The sequence below is a fragment of the Berghia stephanieae genome, chromosome 2 (assembly GCF_034508935.2).
Source record: "Berghia stephanieae isolate SIO BIC M18660-M18661 chromosome 2, UCSD_Bste_1.3, whole genome shotgun sequence".
Classification (NCBI taxonomy): domain Eukaryota; kingdom Metazoa; phylum Mollusca; class Gastropoda; order Nudibranchia; family Aeolidiidae; genus Berghia; species Berghia stephanieae.
In genome coordinates this window covers 51699933-51726459 of record NC_088361.1, presented here as the reverse complement: position 1 = coordinate 51726459, position 26527 = coordinate 51699933, and the positions used below count along the sequence as shown (strand labels likewise).

The 26527-nt window shown below is 34.9% G+C and overlaps 2 protein-coding genes across 2 annotated transcripts in view; one reads left to right on the top strand and one right to left on the bottom strand.

Moving 5' to 3' along the window:
- The window catches only part of LOC144965134 (WD repeat domain 54-like), a 22148-nt gene extending 17865 nt beyond the window's left edge, over positions 1-4283 (top strand). Inside the window, exon 9 of the mRNA XM_078900099.1 lies at positions 1-4283. This exon is cut by the window's left edge and continues 1002 nt beyond it. The gene's annotated coding sequence lies outside the window, so the exon portion shown is untranslated.
- Positions 1-26527, bottom strand: part of LOC144965133 (cell division cycle protein 23 homolog) — a 232997-nt gene that overhangs the window by 35778 nt on the left and 170692 nt on the right. The gene's annotated exons all lie outside the window — the stretch shown is intronic.

Here is a 26527-nt window from a genome sequence, read left to right as displayed (position 1 = left end):
GGGGGGTTTTTTTATTTACAAACTAATTGAGTTTTTAAAATATCTTACTCTTTCAAGTTAGCTTAAAATAACCTTCGAACTCTATTGCTCATAATAAAAAAGAAACCTTCCTCGATGTAATAAATATGGGGAAGTTATTATTTTAGTTGTTGACTTTTCTTGAAGCTGGTATATTCATTTTTTTTCACCTGGTACAACTGTGATAAGCCTAGCCTGCAGACGTATAATATCTATGTTATTATCCACCTCTGCCCTATTTGATAAACCATCAAATCTTATTTATTGATCAGCACTCATTTTTTTCTGCTCACGCTTCTGTGAACATTTTATTTGACGCATTTTCTTGTTACTTTTTAGGTACCGTAAGTTGTTTTGAATTTTACATTCAAATACTTGTATTGGCAAATTTTTAAATGTTTCATTATATCTAGTTGAACTGTTTAGCTGATTCAGGTTCGCTTAATGTTTAAAGTTGTTTAACTATTTAAAAGTTCTCTAATGAATATAATATCTTACTCTGTTTTTTTTAGCTTTTTCTGTTTTGTTTGAAATTTCTTTAATATGGATTATACTGTATTTTAATACATTATTCGGGTGCAAGCAAAAGATGTTTCAAGAAGTTATTATAAGGGTTTAAAAGTAAAAGACAATGTATATAAAATTGCTATTTTCAGATAATCCTTATTATTAATTTGGAGTTTGTTTGTTTTTTTTTTGTTTGTTTGTTTTTGTGGGGGATTTTTAGTTGTTTTTTGTGGGGTTTTTTGTTTGATTTTTTTTTTTTAAGTTTTGTTCAATTTTTGTCTTATTTATTTATGAATGTATTTTTCCATTGTTCTTGTTGTTAGTGAATATGGGTTTGAACCTGTAACAATTCTTTGTTTATTTTTGGAGTCATCTTTTCATTAGTTTCTGTTCAATCCTTTTTACAGTTTCGATATTGATCAGTTAAATGTTATCTGTAGCAGATGCTGTAAGAGTCATCTGAATTGATTTGATTTATGCGGACTGTTTGAAATCATTAGATATCACTGGGATTCCCCTTACCATTCAACCATACAGTGTTCATTTCATTGCAATAAGTGCTATATTCTTAGATTTTGAAAAATATCGACAAGTTGTATGATACAAACATAGAATTTAGAAGTATAAGTTAGAGCATTTTAGGAGACTAACCTCTTTCATATTTCCTGGCAATTAAATTTTTAAGTAATCGATAATATTTGAGATCTAAAATGATTAATGTCATTCTTCCACCCTGCTTTTTATTTTACCTTGTTCATAGTATTCTTCACATTATTCAATTGAACTCTGTAAATGTTACATTGATGAGCGTTTTTCATTTCATTACCGGGTATCATGAAGTGGTTTACTGCTTGTTTTTTTTTTCCAATCACTAGTACATAAATGTGTGTATTTCATTTGTTTAAAACATTCCAGTTATACATTCAGAATTATTGTACCAACACAGAAATATTGCGAGAAGTTATGCAGACCAAATTAAATTTAAGCTGCTAACTTCAATTTCTCATTTAGAAAAAGAGAAGGACAGATAACGACTGTTCATTGGTGTTTATTGATCATAATATTAAGTGAATACTCTATCTGTAATATTGTCCGGGGGTTTGGGGGGGGGGTGTTGTGTTTTTTTATCTCTGCATTAGTATTTTTTTTACTTTCTGTTGAAATTGATTTTGAGCATTATAAACATTATGCTTAAACTTTGCAATGAAACATTCCACCTCCATAAAACAATCAATGCCTTGTATTTATATTGTGATATTAATCATTGTCAAACATTTTTATTTTATATTCGAAGTGCGCAGTGGCTATAGGTCAATATTGAGGGCCGGCTCAGAAGATTCTTCGTCTTAATCTTCTATAATCTTTTTTCTACTGATGCTGAAGTCATTCAATTTGGTAAGAATTTGCCAATAATGCAGGTTTTTATTTTGAAACTCCTTTTTATTTGACATTTTTCATTTTGAAAATCCCTTTCATGTACCAGATGCATTAAATAATTATTTTTGTCTGCTGAAATGATCTGGAATAGTAATGCACTAGCACCATGCAACCTGTAAAAATATGTTCTGGCCAAAATAAAAGCATTTTGAAAGGAGTGCAGATCAAGCCACAATGTTAGTATAGCTGGATAGGCCCTTTATCATAAAGATTTCTCACCCAAGTCTTTGTAATAAAAAAAGAAAGTCAGCAACGGCAATAGTGATATTGTTTATTTATTTTAGTTTTTCTGGGATTTGTTTTTTTTTTTTGTTTTTTTTTTTTTTTCTTTTGTTTTGTTTTTATTTTTGTCTTTTTTTCTGCTTGCAATTCTTGTTTGTAGAGTAAAAAAAAAAGAAAACATTTAAACGAAGCATTCACCTATCCAGCGCTTGTTACTGACCAATAGCCACTCCACAACAGTACGGCTATTTATCAGAGCCTACCAATGGCCGCTAGTGCTTGTTCGTCAGTACTGATGATTAGCCCTGGCCTTTTGTATTATAATGAGTAACTATATCCGTCATAACTTTAATCCTGAGATATTTATTGAAAACTTTTTAGTCGTCTTAAAAAGCTTGTAGATGATCAGCAGTTATGAAGTCAGAGTTAGCATCATTGCCATAAGTGCTTCCAATAACTTACTTCCCGCAATACCAATCATCATTGGAAACTCCTTTAATAGCACCACCACCAAACATCCAGTAAGTGTGTCTTGCTCTGATCTTGTATGATTCATCTATGGAAGAATGCACACATTCAGTACTAAATCATCTCAATACCTCATGCATGCATGTGTAGAAGAATAATGTTAAGTCCTTTATCCATTTATATGTGTTGTCCCATTCCATATGGCTCTCTTAACTTTACTTATCTTGGCACGGGACAACTTGATTTTGCTGAGGCTCTGGCTGATATCATTTGCAATGAAAGAACAAGACAGTAGATGCGAGCGTTTTCGTTTGTTTGTTGTTTGTCTTTTGTACTTGTTTTTTTTCCTGTTAATCAAATCCCAGCATAATCAGATGGATAACTTTTAAATGTGTCCTTTATAACAAAGCGGGTATATATCTTCTGTACTTTAATTTTAATTTTTACTATGGTGCCTGTAGCCCAAGAACATTGCAGAAATTTATGAACATTTGTATTAAACTAACTCTTGTGTGTATGTGATAACATCTTTCTTTTTCAGTACAGCCTAAAAGTGTCACAAGTACCACTAGATTTTAAAAATCAACCAAGTAATCATATTGCGGTCACATATATGCTCATCATATCACAGAATACAGTAGAATTCAAATTTAACAAACTGAGCTCCAAAACAAAGACTTTAGATTCAGCTAAAAAAGAAAAAGGGTCCCAACTTTTTCTAAAGAGGAGTTTATTTTAGAATTAATTATTTTCTTTTTTTTGCTTCATTCCACCTGTATTGTTTTATTCTTTTAGATTAACACCTGGTCCTTACTTGTCTTTTTTCAATTTTGAGTTCTGCATTCATTGTCATTGACTTAAAAACTGCAACTACAGTATGTGTCCTTATTTATATCAAATAGCTGATGTTTGCAACAGATGTGGTTGTATAGTTCTCAATGGGAATTTACAATGTGAATAGATCGGATGCCACAATATATGAACTATGTGACTTATTTCCTGCCTTGATACCTCTCATTATATAGTCATATAGGCATGTAAAAGATAAAACAAAGTGTTATGAGCTGGGGTTGGGTACGCATTTAACTATAGCCCTTTTTTGTTAAAGAGATATAAAAGGACTGTTTTGATAGAAAGTCGGGTCTTAACAGGATCTATTATTTTAAATCAATAATGTGGTTTTCATACATTTTCTGGCTGTGTAATCTCATTTTTATTTTAATATTTAATTTTCATTTATTTTGTGAAGCTATAAATACAATAACTTGTGTGTTTTTCGCGCATTTTTTTCCCATGTGTGTCCCATATTTATTGTTTATATTTATATTTATTTTGTATGAATAACAAGTGACATGAGACATTTGTGATTTGTTTTTTTGCGGGATAGATTTTTTAAGGGTTAATTGGGCAGATTTTTTTTTAATCTTGAAAGAACGCGTTATGCTTACTATTGTGGTTATTATTATATTTTTCATTTTAAAACGCGTGCCATTGTATTCTCCATTATATTCGTCAGACATGACTGGTCATGAACTCATCTGGTGAGGTCTAACATTTGTACTTCTGTCTCAAATATTGAATATTAAGAATAAACAAAAGATGTGATTTTTAAACATGATTATAAATTATAATCCTGTCTGGTTGTTTATTTATTATTGTTTTATTATTATTATTATTATTATTATTATTATTATTATTATTATTATTATTATTATTATTATTATTATTATTATTATTATTGTTATTGTTATATTATTATTATTATTATTATTATTATTATTATTATTATTATTATAATATAATAATTACTATTATTATTATTATTATTATTATTATTATTATTATTATTATTATTATTATTATTTATTATTATTATTATTATTATTATTATTATTATTATTATTATTATTATTATTATTATTATTATTAATAATAATAATTATTATTATTATTATTATTATTATTATTATTGTTATTATTATTATTATTATTATTATTATTATTATTATTATTATTATTATTTTTCATTATTTTTTTTTAAATTATTATTATTATTATTATTATTATTATTATTATTATTATTATTATTATTATTATTATTGTTATTATTATTATTATTATTATTATTATTATTATTATTATTATTATTTATTATTATTATTATTATCATTATTATTATTATAACTATTATTATTATCATTATTATTGTGTTTTTGTTACCATTATGATTATTTACTTTTATTATTCTTATTGTTATTATAAATATTTTTATTATTTTTATCATTATAATTATTATAATCATCATCTTTATCATGCCACGAGATATGGAAAAGAATTTGTTTATTCTCACACACCGACAGTTGGAATAAATTCTTTTTTGAAAGAAATTAAAAGAAAGTTCATTTTGATTCATGCTGTTCTTTTTTAAAACAAGTAAATCTAAATTTTGGATAAAGATTTTTTAAAAGGAAGGCATAAAACGATGACATGTCAATAACTTAAGTACCTACAAAGCCGTGAATACTTGTCTAAATGGTGGCCTTTTACTTTTCTTATCTTCTAATGGACTAACTAGGATAAATAATCTCACCAATGCCTCATACTTGACATGATATTGAAACTCGTAATAATCTTAATAATGAATCTCCTTAGCAAGTCACTTCACGACATATAACAGCAAGTTCTTTCCAAGGCATAGCTTGATTACGGGCTATGAATATAAAAGTAGAGTATATTTACTGCATCTTTGAAAATAAAATAACATTATTGAGTTTGATGAAGTTACATACCGTCATTACAATTAAATTAGGTAGAACCATTATTTTCTTATAAGAAGCCGTTGCGGAGAACACAGACTACCAAAAGTAGACTTGTTATGGACATTACTAATTAACTTTCAAAGTATTTGGAAAAAGAAAGAAGAACTGTTGAAACTTATTGAAGTTACAAATTCCGACATTATTATGGGAACTGAAACCTGGCTAAAGACTGAAATAGCAAACAGCGAATTTGACAAATCAGATAACATATGAAATATACAGAAACGACAGGAAAAATCAATGCAAAAGAGGGGAAGGTGGTATTATGATTTGCATAAAGAAAACAATAAATAGTGAAAATGTTAAATTTACCAAGGAAAACAAAGTAGACTCACCCACTTTATTTTGCAAAATAACAATGACAAACAAACCAACCCTCATAATAGGAGTTGTATATAGGAAACCCGGCAGATATATTGAAACCACGAAAGCAATTTGTAATTGTATCAAAGAAATAACACAAAAATACAAGTCAACGATCTGGATTGGAGGGATTTCAGTCTGCCAGACATAAACTGGGCAGACAGCTCGATTCAGAATAACAGATCCTAAAAGAGCTTAATTCAATATTCACGGAAGCGATAACAGACTGTGGCCAACAATAAATTGTGAAGGAAAACACACGAGAAAACTCACTCCTTGACTTGTTTTTTACAAACCATCCATCACATGTTGACAAAGTATGTATCTTATCTGGTCATAGTGATCATGATATAGTCCAAGTTGATAACAATCCTAAGAGAGAAAAAAACAAGTACAGTCGACTCCGCTTCATCCCACACCCGCGGGAGTTCATGTTTGTGTGCGATTAAACAGAGAAGCTTTCGTGTGCCAGTCGTGTAGGACCTTCACTTCTGAGTTTTCTACGGGCTTGGGACGTCACGTTCTAGACATGACCTCATTAGAATGTGGTTTTTAAAAAAATTATTTATTTATTTGGGTTGTTTTTTTCTTTTGCTTGTATTTTTATCTTTATATATATATATATATATATATATATATATATATATATAATATATATATATATATATATATATATATATCTGAGGAAGCCTTTTATATTTTTTGTCATATTTTCTAAAATTATGAATCAAAGAGTGTCCAATAAAATTTTAACAGAATCACGACATGGCTTTATGGGGGGAAAATGTCATGTGAAACAACTGATCATAACAATCCTAGCAGAAAACGTAAATTTTAGAAAATTACAAACTGATGCCATTTTGTTAGACTTTAGCAAAGCTTTCGACAAATTCCACCATCATACATTGGCACTAAATTTATTAAGATGTGGAATACGAAACAACCAATTGATTATGTCATTCTTGACCAATCGAAGACAAGTCGTTGTCGTGGATGATGAGTCATCAGAGTCAGTCAGTAGTGTTTGGTGTTAGGCTACTCAGAGCACAGTTCTCGGCCCCCTCCTATTCTTAATCTAAATTAGTGATATAGCAGAAAGACTTACACCAGGAACCCAACTGAGACGACAGCCTTCTATATCGGATAATAAGAACTAAACGTGACTAAGAAATTCTTCAAGCCGATCTAGATAGCTTACAATGCTGGGAATAGATTCAACATACAAAATATATAACACTGCACTAGAAGAAGTGAACAAGGTGAAATATCTAGGAATGACAATAACTAACAGACTAAATTGGACAGATCATGTTACAAACATATGCAAAAAAGCAAACTCTACCTTAGGCTTCCTCAGAAGAAACTTATACGACAGCAGGAGGGAAGTAAAGTTAAAGTGCTACAAAACCTTTGTTAGACCACTAGAATATAGTAGCTCTGTCTGTTGCCCTCGCCACAAATCAGAAATTTAAAAAAATCGAACAAATACAAAACAGAGCAGGGAAATTTATAAATAAAAACAACACAGATAAAAAACATGAAAGTGATTTAAATCTCGAACCACTACAACAGAGAAGAAAGCATGACAAAGTAACAATATTTTGCAAAGGCCTAAACCATCAAGTTAAATTACCCCTCGACAGAATAAGAGGAAGTCATCCAAGTTTACGGTTCCCCACTCAAGAGTGGATGCACACTTGTACTCGTTCATTTCTCGACATTAACACTGTGGAATAGTCTCACATCTCTAATAAAAGAAAAACGCTGTTCTATGGAATCTTCAAAATCTGAAGTTACCGACTTAAAAGGAAGAAAAAAGAATCAAATGCGGTATGCAAACATTCTTGGGAAGTGGTAGAACACACAATATGATCAAATAAAATCAATTCAAGGGATGTAATCTGCAGAATGGTGTAAAATTTGAGGTGATATTTGGGTTGCCTCCCTCTTACCCGTAACTGGGACTCGCAGATGGTTCCATGTCTCTGCACTTCATTTTCATTTTTCACAATTCGTTCATTTACTAAGATTTTGTAATTATTATTATTATTATTATTATTATTATTATTATTATTATTATTATTATTATTATTATTATTATTATTATTAATATTATTATTATTATTATTATTATTATTATTATTATTATTATTATTATTATTATTATTATTATTATTATTATTATTATTATTATTATTATTATTATTTAGCCATATATTTCATTTGATTTTCTTTTTTCTTTTTTTTTTTTTAACTAGCGTCTAGTTTCGATAGCCTTTTTAATGTGTCAAACGTTTTTTGCGATTTAAAAAAAGTATCGACTGAGCACTTAAAATGGGAGATCAAAGAGATTTTTAAAAAAATAATCTTGTAAATCATAAATTTGGATTTGTATTTGTATCAAATAATTTAAAGTTGTGGCTGACGACGCTGGTGACTCAGCAGGAAGGGTGTTTCATCTTGTAACAAAGTCAAGCGATGTTTAGCGTTGTCAGTGACCATGTGGGTGACAGTATAATCTCAAAACTCTGGGTATGGCGTTTTATCCACGGCTTGGGTAATTTACACACATTACTCAATTTGATTTAGATGTGGATAAGTACTTGACTTGAAGAGGGGACAGGTCATGTATTGTAAGTGCGCTAGTACAAAAAAGAGCGACTAGCAGGCAACTTGCATAATATGAAATGGAAATTCATATGGCGTGGTGAAGCGCGTTAAGCAGGGTGAAACTTTGAAAATGCGCTATATAAAATGGTATCTATTTGTGTTGGGTGTCTGTTTGATTTTAGGGGAAGGGGCGTTGGTTACTTATTTGTTTTGTTTGTTAATTGATAGTAGTATGGGGGGGGGGGGGGGGGGGGGGGGGGGGGGGGGGCAGTGTTGTTTGCTTGTTTTTTTGTGGGGTTTTTTGGTATGTTAGTTTGTTGGGGGGGGGGGGGGGGGGGGTTAAAGTGTGATTGTGTCTTAGTATTACCTTCTTTTTCCTGGTGTTGTTAAACTGAACCTCTTTATCTTACTCTGTCTCGGTCGATTGTGACCTAAGAGTGTTACGGATTTTGGTAAGCTTTATCTGAAGTTTTTATTATTCCCCATTATGATTTTTCCATCGTCTATATTGGTGGGTGAACATACATTGAATGGAATCAAAGAAGGCACAATACTCTGCTGCTGTAGGCGAGCAGAAAGCCTGGTAAATACAAACCCAATCCTCCAGGAAAGTATTGTGGAAGAGGACGGGGAGGGGGGGGGGGGGAGGCGGCGATTCGTTAAGCCACAGCTTGAAACCATAACATAACAATATAATAGTAACCCACTCGCTGAAAACGGTATTGTGTCGGGATGAACTGGGCCATCAAACATGTATTTAGAATTAAACTCATAGTAAATACAAGCATTAGGGGGAAAAAAAAAGGGGGGGGGGGGGGGGGGGGGTGGTTCAATGTATTAAAAAAACGGGTAGAAACTAACCCCAAGTTACATATTTATGACTAAACAATTCAATTTCGAGCACCTAGCCCATCCCAACATAATACCACTTTGAGACGGCGAGTTACATTTAATTTTTGCTTTATTTTGTTTGGTTGATTTTATTATTGTATTTGCTTTGTTTGCTTGTTTGGTGAGGTTTTCACTCCTGGGAATTTTAGAAATTTGGAAATCTAGTATTTGAGTATACTTCAAGGCTCGTGTGAGGCTCAGGGAACATATATTTATTACATTGTTACTGCTACTAGACCAACCTCCTTTGCAATGTATTAGAAATATCGTCACTTGGAACACCAGAACCATAATGATATTCGACACAGACTCAGTGGTAAAACGGTTCAGGTACAGACAATTTTGAGGCACGTTTTAACAAGACCGTGCCATTGTGCCATTTCTGCATTTTTAAAAATAGCACTATATACCGGACTCTTAGTCACAATTATAAAACCCCAGGGAAACATAAAACAAAAAAGAGATCAGCAATTCATGAAACGAAGGTTTAACTGCGATTTTCTAAGACTAAGACACCACGAGTCATAAATTCAATACCAATTTTTTTTTCAACTCTACAGCATTGCAAGCTGTCTCCATGGAAACGGGGTCACTTTGAAATTTCAAATCATATCCAATTTAGTCCCAAATGTATTACAGCATTTAAGAAATAAAATCATGGAAAATAGCGATATTTTTTGTTTTGTTTATTTTTTAATTCTTTATTCCCCCTTCTCTCTCTCTCTCTCTCTCTCTCTCTCTCTCTCTCTCTCTCTCTCTCTCTCTTTCTCTCTCTCTCTCACTCTCTCTCTCTTTCTCTGTGTGTGTGTGTGTGTGTGTGTTGTGTGTGTTGCATTGTTAATGAATATTACATACCATTATTTATTTCGTTTCTAATTAATTGCACTTGTAAATCAGGTTTACTTAACAATAAATTTAAATACAGTTTCTTTTACAGTTTCAATCCTTACCATCAAATCACACGGATCTCTTTCACCTTTTCATTTTAGTAGACACTTATTATCCATCGATGATTTGAACCCTTATTTTCTTCTTTGATTATACATACCAAATCTCCGTTAATATTTGAATAGTTCTCGTCTTCTCACTGCTGTCCTTTGATTGTTTAATAAATGGTGGAAATATCAAATTTGTAACCGGGTATCGGGTGTCTAGATCGGGTACAAGAACAGATGTGCTAATGGAATCTCTCGAATTGGAACTGGGCTAACTTGCAACCCCCGCCTTATTTTCACATCGGGGTGAGGGGCCATATGCCATGAAACGATACCATTATCTGTCTTGTTGTTACATGCTTTACGATATGGGCTTGTAATTAACTCAGATCCGCCGACCAGCAGCTAATGAAAAGCTCATCAATTACAGAATTTAAAGTGTTTTCATAGCGACCAAGCGTTTTCTTTTGTATTTGACGATAGGGCAAGTCTAAATGAATCTTCTTTATGAGGTACTCAGTTGACATAATTTGTTTTAGAGTTCCCACAGGGAGCCTATTAAATATTGAAGACAAGGATATAGCTCATATAGCTGCAATGTTTAATGTTTAATCAGTGACATAGCCTTGACTATTAATGGTTGAACAGCTATCTTAAAGAGTTAAAAAGACTAATGAGAATCGAAAGGAGAATCGTGTGCAGTGATTGCTAGATAGTTTTTTAAAGCTTCAAAATGGTTTGATCAAAGCAAAGTAATTAAATCGGATTTCTCAATTTAAATCAAATTAAAGGGTAGTTTTAGTAATTATATCTAATTATCAAAACTATTACAGCTCATATTTTTACATTCTCTAACGTCACCCGTGGTTGATTGCATTACATTGTAAGACATATGTTCGATAATCAAATGCACAATCAAGTAAAATCACTATGGCTTCTTAAACATTACTGCAAAAATAATAGACAGCCACCCTCATCTGGTCCAAAAAGTCACCTGTAACTGATGTCATTTTCGGCTTTCTAAGAATTGGCAGTTATGGCAAACTTCCTAACGACACGATTGAATTAATTATACGACTTTATCAGGGGAAGAAAGTTTACTATATCTGCAGGGTCGGTTGAATAATCCCAACAAGATTGAAAACCTGGACCCATATTTAGATATAGTTTGAAATGATTTGGAATGCAAAGAAACCTATGGCAATCGAGATATAAATATTGTTTTCTTTTGTGTTTGATTTGCCCCCCCCCCCCCCCCCCCCCCCCCCCCCCCCCCCCCCCCCCCCCCCCCCCCCTTCCCACTTTAATACCCATCAGAATGAGGTTTAGTCATTCTTGTAACTACAATTTATATTGACAAAGCACAACGGATTTTTTAAAACCCAAATCATCGCTTGTCAACTACCACTCCACTGGTCTCACCATGCCCAACATGGCTTGATTGTTATTACACTGGAGTCAAAACGATATCCATTTGAGAACCGACACGATTCTTCGGTTTAACTTGACAATTCCTTGCATTCTCGACGTCCACTAAAAGGCCATCTCCCTTTGTATCCGGACAAGGTAAATAATAGCGTAATGGACTCGTGATGAGAGTTCTGTCAATCTCCCGAGAGTTCTCGTGTTTCCTCACCAATTTCACCAGGGTTACCAGCCAACCCTAACATTTTCTCTATTATTCAATTGGCTATCAGTTTTCGTTTTGACCAGGCTGATATTAAGTGTACGCGTGTGCGATTGAAGGGAAGACGTTTGTTTGTGTGTGTGTGAGAGAGAGAGAGAGAGAGAGAGAGAGAGAGAGAGAGAGAGAGAGAGAGAGAGAGAGAGAGAGAGAGAGAGAGAGAGAGAGAGGAGGGAGTCGATAATGAGGGACATATTATATAGAGGGTGGTGGGTGTTTTAACCGGAGTTTATTCAAAATGGACAAAACACAATAAGGCAGAGAAGTCATGACGTCACACCTACTTAACTTCTCCGGTTCCAAAATCAATGGAAGTGCGTATGTGAACAGTCCTTCGGAGGACTAGTATTAAATAGGTAACATACTAAATCATAAGGTAGCATAACTATTTTAGTTGTAGGATGTATAGTCAGATTCTTAGGATTACGTTGCGTAAAAGAGCGAGGATGGATGATTTTTATTGACGACCAGCATATATTTAGACTAGAAAATAATATGCCATCACTCTGAAACCAGAAGATCAATTACACAAGGTACGAATCCAGTCCTCTGGAAGAATGGTTTTACACTTCCAATAATATTGAGAAAAAAAAACCCACTAAACGTGCTCAAAGCGCTTTACATGGGGTCCCTGGTCAACAGCAACACGTAACATGTAGGACGAGACATGACGCCTGTTAGGCGATATTACACTTTTTTTTCTGACAGAGACAACACAGTTATCGGCCAGGTACTCATTTTACACCTGAGTACGATGAGAGAATGTGAATGAAGAGCCTTTTCCATGGACTCAACTATGCTCCAGTGAGGCTCGAACCCATGATCTTCCGATCCGAAAGCGAGTGACATACCACAGTGAAACCCGTTTTTGACATCACACTTTTGTTCCCTATTTCTTTGGTCTATGACCAACTCATTGCTGAGAAGCAAGAATGTAAAACTAGGATGCTTAGGATTGACGGCAACTCCGAAACGGCATTTGTGGAACGATTTGAAGGGCAAGGAAATGCGCTACGAAGAACGGTCTTTATCTGATGCTGCTGCCATCATGGTGGATATGATATTCACGATCTCTTTCATTTATATCACCTGCCTATCGCAGCCTACGTCGTAGAGCCACACCCATGCCAAGGAAAAGCACGGGATTAAAGCTGCCATCAACTACAAATTCCCACTACCCTTGCTACATCCCATGCTAAAGATCTACAGAAAAGATAGACGCCATTGTTGCCCCATTACGGTATTATTCATCTTCAATTAGCCAGTTTGGTGGTGTATCCAGCAAGTCAAAACTGTCCATTAGAATTAGACAGGTTGACCAGCCCACACACATCATCACATTCATACACCCACACATCGTGTCCAATGAACTGTCCTGGTATTGCTGATGTTCAATGTTCAGCCATCCGTGGAGCGTTGAAACTCGAAACGGTTTCACCCACAAAGTGCCTTGCGCGGAGAATGTTCGCGATCATTTTCTAAAAATAATTTGCATCTCTATGTTTTTTCCCTTATTAAAATTATATATATATATAATATATATATATATATATATATATATATATATATATATATATATATATATATATGTTGTGTGTGTGTGTGTGTGTGTGTGTGTGTGTGTGATATGGATGTGACCCCAAATGCTTGTAATTCTTTATTTATTCCTCCTTTATTTGAGGCCTTGTTCATTCAAAGGACTATAATTCAAATCCTTAATAAAGTTTAAGACCCTTCTCTGATATTAATGTGGGCATCACTTTGGGTATTAATTAAACAAACTTGGGTGTCTCAATAATTTACTCAAAAATTATTCTTTGTTAGAATGTTCACTGATTTTATCAAATAGATGAATAATAATAAACTAAATAAATAAGATACGTTCGGAATAAGGAGATAGATTTTAACAAAAAGAAACAACTGAATAATATGAACTGATAGTAAATCTAATTTAATTTTTGAAACCAGTTTTTATTCTGTCAAGCCTATGGCCTTTACTAGACGTTGGATGGACTTCAAATTTTGCATAGAATTATGTTTTATTGTATACCGTGATCCTTTTATACTTCATAGATCAGTGGAGTCGCTCGGCAGAGGTGGTTATTCCCTTCCGAAAGAGCACCATCCGGGACAGAAAGCGGATGCATGGGGCGCAAAACAACTAGGACCACTGAGAATGTGAGCACACCACACGACCTGGGACCAATAAACAATGTTTTTTTTTCCAAATTATGGTGCTTTCGATGAAACGAGAAAAACATTGAGATTTGCGCATGCTCATTTCATTTCAATTCGATTGAAATTTGAAACATACAACACCTCCAGGCATGTTGGTAATTGGTAACAATTCTCCATGATATGCATATACTACAATATTACTTTCATAATCTTTAAGATATTCCGTAGCGGGGCACGGGAATACTCTTCAACAGTCATGACGTCACTTCCCTCGTAATGACGCTTGGTCATTTAGTAACTGGCTCTAAACTATCGGAACAATGGCGGACGCCCTTATGAAATATTTCTCCGACGAGTATAAAGGTGTAGACAGAGGGAAAAAAAAAACATAAATATGATCATGTTTTGACTTTTATACATTCTGATCACATGACATATGAAAAGTTCTAGCCAGCATGAAGAATAAAAAGTACCAATTTTCTTTGTTTAGAACTTCGCTGCTCGCCGTTGCTGGGCGACAAGACATCAGACTATTGAATCCAATTTGCGAGTAAATAAACACACAATATGAATGCGCTTTTTAAAAAATTTCATGTGACCATACAAATGTCTTCAATCTTCAGTGGCTTGCATTTGTAAAAGGCCCCATGTGCAAATGTTTAATTACAGTCCAATTAAAACAGGGAACAGTCACGGATTGCTTTGACGAGCGAGTGCATTCAAAACTGTTTTGAAATTTTCCAAGCATTCAACGTCGGTTATATCCGGTGGCAGGACATTCCAGCCATTTATTGTCAAGCACTACAACGTGTATCTACCCATATTTCATGGAATCTATCTTGAAGCGTACAATTTTATTTGTCCTGTAAAACATCCACACACAAAAACTAAGTCTTCCTTTGCTTTGCTTTGTGTTTGTTCGTTTTCGGTTTGATTGTTTGTTTGTTTGTTTGTTTTTGTTTTGTTTTTGTTTTGTTTTGTTGTTTTTGTTTTTTTTTTTTGGGGGGGGGGGGGGGGGTTTTATGGGGGGGGGGGGGGGAGTTGTTTTGGGGGTTATTTTTGTTTGCACGGAGTTGTTGGGGGGGGGGGTTGCTTGTTTTGTTATGTTTTCTGGGGTTTTTTCTTGGGTTTTTTTTATTCGTAGAGTCAAGTTATTTAAGCTCCATTAGTATAAAATCTTGTCACCGTTATGGCCATAAAATAAAATTAAAAAATAATTCTGCTTTGCCACTATTTTTCAAAGTGGGTATAGCTTCCACCCATTACTTGGGTGTTAGTGTAAAGCCAGGATTGTCTGAGAAGAAATAAATACCGATGTTAGATGTCAAGTTTGATTACCGCTAACTTATCCACAAGGGTAGACTGAAGTCAGGCTTTCTGTTTAACAGGAAAAGACAGAAATTGGGGTTCAATGATTGGTTGGGGAGGAAAAAGCTTTCCCGCCTGACATGCGCATGACCAATTAACCGCTTCAACGCCTCCTTAGGTCAAACCGCTATGACACTTCGGAAAGGTCCCTTCATCAATTATTGAGGAAGCTCCGATATCCAAGCAGGCTGTTCGATCAATTTGTCTATCCCGTTTTCTAGTCGTGTGCAGGGTTTGCTCATTCTGTCTAGCACAAGTTACATGAGTGGCACAGCTCTGCCGAGGTGTGATGTGTTCCTCCGGGACATTCTGGCCGATCGCTCAATGAGGTTCCTGTCAACAAGGTGCCTTATCGAAGTATTTATACAGTGGAAATAGACGGTGTCCTGTCTCTCTCGCTCCATCACATTAACACACGGGACACATCTGTTAGAGGCCTAGTGGGAACAAACGCTCAGATTAACTGATTCTTAAAGAGCGTTCTAGCATCCAATTGGGGAATTTAAAAGCATCGTTCTTTTATCATGAGGGATCCGTTTACGTCATTGTATATAATTAGATTCGTGTTTTTCTCCCGTGATAATCATGTCTTGATTTATACAGGGATCTCATGTCAAGACAGTTAAAACTTTAATTCATCTGGAATGTATGTCAGATTTAGCATCTATATATCCATCTATCTATCCATCCATCTATCCATCTATCTATCCATCCATCTATCTATCTATCCATCCATCTATCTATATCTATCTATCTATCTATCTATCTATCTAACTATCTATCTATCTATGTTTGAATACATACGGAAACAACAGTGGCGCCAACTGAACACAACAACAGTAATAATAATAATAATAATAATAATAATAATAATAATAATAATAATAATAATAATAATAATAATAATAATAATAATAATAATGATAATAATAACAATAATAATAATAATAATAATAATAATAATAATAATAATAATAATAATAATAATAATAATAATAATAATAATAATAAAAATCAATAATAATAATAAATTAGCATATAAGGACAGAACGCGCCAGGGGTCTTGTGAAGTAGGAGAATAGAATTAAATTAGCAGAAAGTATGCAGACAGTTGAAAAGGTAGATGTAGAGTAGATAAGGCCCAAAACAAATAGGATGGTAAAAGTAATAATGGGTAAGTTCCCGATATCTTAACTATTTCATGCCTTTACACAATTAACCAAAATAGAGAACAATTTTATATTGACATTGGGCTCAATAAATAAAGTGTCCATGTTGGAGTGTATTAATTCAAGATATTAATTTTCCTTTTTTTCAAAAACCGGTGTCCATGTTGTTCATTAATCAATTGAAGTGTTTTTGAAACAGGCGCGCGAGCAAGTGAAAACAGCTCGCCACAAGGATTTCTCAAACAATAGAAGAACATCTGTCATCTGACCAAGCTGGTTTCCACCCTAGAAGATCATGCTGTGACCAACTCCTGAACTTGACACAATACATTGAGGATGGCTACGAGAACAAACAAAAAGATACAGGGGCTGTATTCGTGGACCTGACAGCTGCCTTGCATATGGCACAGTAAATTATAGGAAAGACCTCCTAATGTTACAAGGGTAACTCAAAAGAAGTCGCAATAATAAAATCCCTTATGTCAAACCGTCGCTTATTTGTGGAACTGGATGGGAAGAAAAGCAGATGGAGGTCATAAAAGAACTGACTCCTTCAAGCATCGGTACTCGCACGCATCCTTTTCAACATTTATACCAACGACCAACCTGAGTTCGAGAACAACTGAGTCCGGAGGTTTTTGTATGCCGATGATCTGTGTCTTGCTTCTCAGGCTCTGATTTCAGGACCATTGAGGAGAGACCAGCAAATGCCCTGAAGACACTCTCTGGGTACTATTTGAAGAACTCACGAAATGCCAAGCCAGGAAAAACTCAAGTGTGTGACTACCATTTAAAAAACCGCCAGAGGAAAGTCAGCATCTCCTGAAATGGGAACATATTGGAAAACAACACATTTCCCGTGTACCCCGGTTTCACATTAGACCGTACACTGTCCTTCTCTCAGCACACAATGAAAACAAAAGCAAAGGTGGAAAACTGGCAAACACAACATGGGGAATAGATCTGAAAACAGTCAGGATAACCGCACTAGCCTTCTGTTATTCATACGCCTCACCGGTCTGGGCAAGATCCTGCCATGCCAAAAAGATTGACCCCGAGCAACATAACAACTGCCGGAACATTACTGGTAACTTGAAATCAACTGCAGTTCCAGTCCTCCACCGGCTGGCCGGCATTGCATCTCCCCATATTCGAAGAGCCACTGCTTCCAAAGCCCAGATATATAAACAGGAAATGGACCCAAGGCACCCCCTCCATGACAACAGCCCAGCGACAAGTAAACTGAAGTCGAGAAAAGAGCTTCATGAAGGAAGAAAGCAACAACCCTGACCATGCAGCTGTCTTTAGACTTTCTACATGGAGTAGAGTGGAGAAATCACGCAAATGAAGCTTTTGAAGATCCTAGAGAAGGACTGCCCTACGGAACGTAGCTGAATGGTTAACATTCAACAGAGCATGGGCAAAACTTGAGAGTACAATAAATGGAAGCATGAAAAGATGGGGTCTGGCAAATACCATCTTGTCTACATGCGGCTGCCCAGAGCAGACGATGGAGCACATCCTTATAGAATGCCAGGACCGGCCCAGTTGCACTGATTATGATCTAAGAGTCTGTTCCCCAGATGTTGTAGAGTGGGTATGGTGTTGGAGCGACAAGTTATGATGATGACGTTGGTTTATGGCTTTCTAGGGGTGCCACACATTGTGGTATAGCATTGTTCTTTTACTACCCAGGGACACGCAGAAGAAAGTTTGGCTTGCCTGTTAGCTTTGTGACAAATTTGTCCATAATATGATGATTCCATAACATAATTTTGCCGTCCAATGTTACCCTTAAGTACTCAGCCTTTGTGATTATCTTTTTAGTTTTTCGTAATGTATTTGTAATCATTTATGTTTTGTTTCATTTCATTACTTATTAGTAAAATTGTACATTTCTTATGGATGTAATTCCACTTTCCAGTCTCTCTCCTAGTCTTGGAGTTTGTTAAAGTCTTGTTAGAGAATGTCTGTGTCATTTGAGATTTTTATTCTTCTATAAAGTAGGATGTCGTCTAAAGAAAGACGCGATGTTGTACCTCCAGAAATTTGGTGAATATAGATAGAAAGAAGATGACGTCACTCACTTCTTTGTAATTGTTTTTAGCCAGCCTTTTTTATGAGTAGTTCTCACTAAATTGTATCAATCAGACTATAAACGTTCACGGTCATACATAGTTGTGTATGTCGGTACGTTATATATGGCTGGTCGATGTTATGAGCTTTTTGGATAAACGCAATGCAATTATAGAAAAGTGTAAACTATCTATAAAATGAGTTTATTTATAGTGTATAAGTGTCTCCGCAATGGGCTTGCTGACTTTGTACATCAAGTAATAACGGTTGTGAGAAGATGGGTAGGTGTACCGACAATAATACTAATATACCAAAATTATTGAATACTTTTGCATTTTCGTGAACTAGGTGACATGCAAGCAAAACTACCATAATATTATTATCTTCGTTTCTTACCATCGTAAAGTGCGGTGGACTTTTTCGTCTACGAACCGTATCATCATCATCATCATCATGATCGCCTATCACTAAGAAGTTAATCGCTGCATCATTCGTTCATTCGCTTAAAATAGTGTTCAAGAGTGGGGAGTTAATTTATTTCTGGTATCGCTCTCATAACTCATTTCCACTGATCATGCTACTCCCAAGTATCGCACACGCCCATTGAGTAATCGACATCAATGAGGGAGATCAGAGAACCATGGTTAATGGTGGGGTCGACCGTTTTGTGAAGCTCTTAAAGATAAAGAAGGGAAGGTGTGCGCAGATACCACAGACCCGTTAGAGTCAAGGGTTTCCAATGGATTTGCACCGATTGCGATGGACAACGCTGGCAGGCTCTTCAAGTCGTAATTCTCGTTTATCTCGCCCGTTTAAAAGTAGTTAATTTTTTGTATCTAATGAGATTCACGAAGAGTTTTCCATTTCGATAACGTTCTTATAACATATTCCCCAAATGCCCCATCCCCTCAAATAAAATAAAAAGGGGAGGAATGGGGATGGAAGATAAAGTGAAACTGTAAATAAGGAGATAAATACTGTATGCGCCTAAGTATAGTTCACGTCGTTTTGCAGGATGTTCCATCTTTCTTGATGTACTCATAATCCGACTCATATGAAGTCCATATCGGTTCGTTGTTCGTGATCATATAATATTTTCAATTGTTAGATTAATAGTTGACACATCGAACAAATCAATAAATTTCCAATCATTAATAAAGTTCAGCTTTTATAGAGTGCAATATCCACTTTTACAATGGGGCCCTAGCCAACAGGAAGGGGGGGGGGGGGGGGGAAGGGGGGATCCTATTTTTCAACGAAAAGTCCAAAACACCTGTTATGAGCCATATCTCAAAGATGCTTCCAGTGTGGCATAATGGATGTCAAAAGGATTTAAAAGTTGTTTTTTTTTTAAATTTAGATCAGGAACCGTGTTATTATAATAATACTTTCATCATTGCCAGTGTACACTACAACTATCTATACACACTGTATTTATTTCAACAAATTGTGATTCCAACTCGCCGTTTTCTAATAAGGCGCTTTAATCTCTTATGCAATAGTGGCTTGAATTATAATTCAAATCCCATCAAGCCGTACACATCTTATTGTTTTCATGTTCCTTAATATATAAACCTCGAAGCATAATACATGTAGGTACGCCAATGTAGATGTCACGTTGCCCATATCTGAGATTCACGTCGAATTAGGGGTAACAGGGTGCATTTTTATTTTTTTCCGTTCTCTCACGTTCTGCTAATGAGACAAGGCAACGGGATAACAAAATGTGCAAAGCCGACCGCCAGGAACGCCGTGAACGAAAGCAGCTTGAGTCTTTCTACAAGATCCTCAAAGAATATTCGACTGGACACTCGGACACGGAAGGGTAAAGATTGTCTTCACATGCATGGCGTCACGCATCGCCGACAGAATGTCCAGTATCATTTTCACCAAAAAGGGTTGCAGTAGGTGCATTCAATGTATGTGGTCAAACAATTTTTTTTTAAAGTTATTTATATTACCCTATTGTTATAAGAAAACAGTAACCGATGGAAGAAACACGGGGGATCTAAAGATAACATCTGTTATAGAGGAACTTGGGAATAAATCAGATAAGAATATTACTAAATATTACCCCCCCACCCCCCCCCCCACCCCCCAGAGATATTTAAAGAATAGTCCACCAGAGTCCTCTGGACTGAGAATCAAAACACAGAGCGATGCTCTCTCTATAAAGAAAAACGGTAACAAAGATCTGTGAATTGATGGCAGCTAAGACATCCGGTTTCGGATACCGTGTATAAACATTTTACAATTAAATACTAACCGGTTAAATTTTTTTGGCCATATTTGACATATGCTGTGATTGTCCATGATTGGCTTTAAGATAGAGACACTGCCTTCTTAATAATCTGTGTTTAAAAGTTGGAAAACTTTAGATTCAAATCCAAAGGAAAACCTATCCGATTGCCGTGTTATCAATTTCACAGAGAGAATCATTTACATATATCTCTTTCCAACAAAAGGGTAATTTGTTTTTGTTTTGTTTTTCTTTTTATGCTGAGATAAAAACCGCATAATATTTGAAATGAAGAAAAATCACAAGACAATTCTAAATGAATTTGTTTTTGAAAAAAAAAAAGTTTTCTTTTAAACTGTTACACGGAAAATAATCTGACGCATGCGTGAGTAGAGGAAGTTCGTCTTTTTTATCATAAGGAATGGGCCATTGGGAAACGCATCTCTCTTGTTTGTTTGTTTGTTTGTTTGTTTGTTTGTTTTTCGTTTATTTTTCATCTTAGACATATTCTACCTGTTATTTGAGCTGGAACATCAACCTGTACAAATGTATTGTGGAAGGAGAGTAAGATGTAAGGGCGATGTCTCAATATTTATTGCTCCATCGTGTTTTTCTAAAACCAATTAAGCTTCAAAACAGCTTAACTAACAACATGGAACTCATGAATACGCCATGAAAGAGCTAATTCTAACGACTAGTTTATGATATAGCATTTGTGCCAGATGAGGCATGAAAACTACCTTGAAGATGGCAATAAAATGTTGTCTATACCAGAATGTTTCGTCATGGTGGCTGTTAGTTCCCGACGATTGACGGATTCCAGAAAAAATAATAAGGATGTTTCAGTTATGGATAAGGAAATTCGACTACTTTTAAAGAGAGAAGCTTGGAGCTTTTGCTTTGATATTCGTTCATCATGCTACATCAGCCAAGGTAGTTTATGTTGTCCAGGATTGAAATATCATGACAATCATAAACAAGAAACATGTTCAATTGAGAGTGAGTATCGCTGTACCTACAATAAATTATGATTCGGGATCACTGAGTGTACCGACGAACGGCGTAAACTAGTAATGGAAACTAGAAATGACAATACATTCGAGCAAGAAAATTGTTGCATTAACTTAATAAGTACTAATTGTATCATAATATTGTACTAAGTGCTTGCATTGAGAAGTGGGGATGGAGGTGGTTCTGTTTGTTTGTATGTTTCTTATCTTATTTGTTTTCGTTTTCTGTCATGTATTTTTTTTTCGGGGGGGGGGGGGGGGGGGCGTATTTATTTATGTTTTGTTTGTTTGTTTAATTGTTTGTTTTTGTTGGGGTTTTTTTGTTGTTGTTTTGTTCTAGTTTTTTCCCCTTTTTTATACTGTTGTTCTTATTTTGTTGCTGCTGCTGTTATTGTTGTGTTTGTTTTTTGTTTTCTTTTGTAAGGCGCGATTTTTTTTTAATTAAAAAAAATAATTAATCAATAAAATGTTCCGTGCATGAGGTTATGTAGTCTTGTGGTTTGACACTCGCGTTTGGGCTTAAAAACATAAGCTTCGAAATCCGCTCTAAGTGGCGCATATATGAATCTTAGGAAAAAGCCCCGTACTGGCAATCTCCCACCGTGCTCATGAGTTAAGTACCAGGCGTTAACAGCATTGTCTCGTGAAATAAAAATTTGCTTTGTTGTTTTTAGTCTGACAATGTTTATGATAAATTAATAAAGGGAAATACATCCACTTTCGGTTTATACATTTTAATGAAGTTTATATTTTCTATTAACACCAGAAATTTATCATGTGCACCGACATATTGTACAATTGTACAGCCCTCTCCAAATCTCACTCAAAACACAAACATGCACTAACACATAGCTATACACAAACACAAAGAGGAAAAGAAAAAGGAGAGAAAAAATAAGAGCAAAGAAACTAAGATGATAACATATTAAATATTATATGCGCACCCACGCGCGCACACACACACACACACATACAAAACACACATAATTTAGACACACACATACACACACACACACACATACAAAACACACATAATTTAGACACACACATACACACACACACATACATAACACACATAATTTAGACACACACATACACACACACACATACAAAACACACATAATTTAGACACACACATACACACACACATACAAAACACACATAATTTAGACACACACACATACACACACATACACACACATACAAAACACACATAATTTAGACACACACATACACACACACACATACAAAACACACATAATTTAGACACACACATACACACACACACACACACACACATAAATAGCTAAATGTGTGTCATCATTATCTACATGTGTAATACATGCGCTTTGCCCGAAATCTCTTCATAAAAATAAAAAAAAGAAACATATTATTATGCTCACTGGGGTCAAGAGATGAGCACACAGAAAGTATGTTGCAATCTGGTCAAATAGCCACACGTGCATTACAGATTGGCGGTTGTTTGTGAGTGTACGGTTATGAGGTGTCACTCACTATTCGCAATTTAGGCCTACCCTTTAGCTCCGTTGAGCAGACTGTTGGAGGAAGTGAGGAATTCCAAGACGATGTCTTCGTTCGATGATTCTACAGATGGTATGTGCTTGACTAAGAAACTCACAACATTGCCATCCGGAAGTATAAAGGACCAACACACAAAACCATGTGTAACCATGGACTTTTATAGTCTGGTTAATACAGTTTAGCGAGAATTACTCATAAACATGGATGGCAAAAAAAAAAAAAAAAAACAATAACAAAGACCTGAGTGACGTCAACTTAGTTCTTTACATCGAAAATCAGGATGGCTTCATATTCATATTAGGCAGCTGTTAAAAAGAGGTAATTTTCAAAACGTTTCAACATTAGAAGAAACCAGTCTATATTAATAAAATAGTAACTCTCTCTCTCTCTCTCTCTCTCTCTCTCTCTCTCTCTCTCTCTCTCTCTCTCTCTCTCTCTCTCTCTCTCTCCCTCTCTCTTTATATCTCTCTCACACACGACCCACATTCAACAATGAATATAAGACTACATTTTGCAATGAAAATTAGCCAGTTTGTTAAAGATTTGTATCCGTCTGATGCAAGACGTTGAGAGTTTAGCGATTTAAATCAATTTTACAATGGTCACTTTTAAAATCAATTTTTTTTTAAAACCACTATTAAGACTTACGGAGCCGGATAGCAGACTTTTCACTGTGTCGGATTTTAGTGCTTAAGTTTTTATCGCTTCATTTTTCTTCGTCGTCGTATTTTTTGTTGTCGTTCAGTTAGTTTGTTATACGTGCGGTTGACTCAATGTTTCGGAGATATAATGTATCAGTGATTTCTTATACATCGAAGGTATAGCGGGTTTGCTACTATTGGATCTGATTTTGCATTCATCAGTCTCACACAAATAACCAAACGCTTGAAAGACTAGCAGGTGAGAAGATTCACAAAGTAATAAATACAAAGATGACAAAATTGAGATTTTTTCGGCACTTTGAGAAGCTGTTCTGATATTACTGTAGTGCCAGACCCTTAGTTTATTTCTTTCTAATGATTCAGCCCAAGGAAAATCCTAGTATCGAAAATAGATTTTTAACAGCCTCGTATTATTAAGCCCTTGATGGCTGAATCGGAAAGTCAAGCATTTATCAAGATGATCAGTAATTGAATGGCTGCCATTGAGCGCAAATTTAATTTGGGACTTCGTGAAGTCCCAGGTTTGAGAGTTTTTGCTCAGATGAGGGTCATTTAAATCGATCAATATTTGAAGGATGAGTTTTCTGGCCAAATTTTTAAATACGTGCTTTTCCAGAGTACCGCAGTTAACTGGTTAAATTATGTTTTTGTCACCACCCCACCCCTTCCGCGAATTTCTTTAAATCATCACCTGTGTTGGCGCAAAATGGTAAGTTTCTTGTTCAGACGTTTGTTTTTTTTTTATTATTTTGAACGTTTGTAGCCACAACAGAAAAACAAGGTGTCCCTGCATCTCACGCTTATAATCTATAATATCATTAGCTCAACACATTTTTCTAATTCATCCTGTCAGATGGATGAGTAGAGAGTTAATTATTCCAATCAAAACACAGGTAAAGAATGAATGACCTACTAAGATTTGTTTGAATCAATTCCTGGCTCAGATTCAAGTTTTGGAAATGGAAGAAAATTCAAAAGCAAAAGCGGGTAGATGAGGTAAAGAAACAAACATTTCAGATACATGGTATTTAATTAACATTTCAAAACATTGTTTACGTAAGACACCAACTTTTATAATTTTATTACGTTGAGAATAATCTTCGTTCATAACAAACTTGAACCATCTTTTCATAGGAATACAGATACGAAGAAAATGCAACGTTTAATTTGACTAATTTTATTTAATATTTAATAGCTTGCTGTCTACTATAATTTTGGTTAGCGTCAGATAACTTATTGTCGTTGTTTTTGTTGATTGTCTTGTCCTCCCTCTCTCCTTCCTCCCGCTCTCCTTCCCTCCTCCTCATCCAATGCCCGCCACTGCTAGAACAGTAACAACGCCATGCACTATTGAGTGTACTCAATCATCCGATGAGTGACGAGTTGGTGAGTTTTATCCTGGTTCCACAAGACGAGAAAGCGTGGTCTCCCCAAATCTACTTGGCTTTTAATGGTAGCATCGAAGAGGAATGGTGAGAGATAGAACTGGAGAACAGCGAGCTGTACAGCCAGGGGAAAAGCTGTATGTCTCATAATGTTCCAGGCACCCAGAGACTTAAGGTTGAGGTAAGGCTCTTTACAGATATCACACAGAACGACTTTGGAGTGGATAATCACATATTTTTTAAACATTGAAGAATGATATGGCAAATAATACGCAATGTCATATGTGCTTCCCGGTTAAGCTAAGATTCTTTATAAATATTACACACATTGATTTTGGAGTAGATGATCACGGTTAAACACCGAGGGATGTTGTGACAAGTAACTTTAAATGTCTTTTGTGCTCCCGGACACCGAGAGACTAAAGGTTGATGTTAGACTCAGCAAATATCACTCAGATTGTTTTTGGAGGGAATGGTCAAAGATCTTTAAACATCGAGAGATGTGATAATATTAAATGTCTTATGTGCTTCTTGGCATCAAAAAGTTGATGTAAGACTCTACAAATATCACACAGATTGAATTTGGAGTGGCTGAACACAGATCTTTAAACATTAAGGAATTTTGTGACAATTAATATGAAATGTTTGCCAAACAAGTGATTACAATGTAGGAAATACTTGATAGATGGATGGAACTCTGTGAAGCATGATACACTTCACTATTTGAAAACCCATATTAATTCATCTCTCAAATCTCTCTCTCTCTCTCTCTCTCTCTCTCTCTCTCTCTCTATATATAATATAATATATATATATATATATATATATATATATATATATATATATATATATATATATATGAGCTTGAGTGCATAAGATATATACATATATATATATATATATATATATATATATTATATATATATATATATACACACATATAT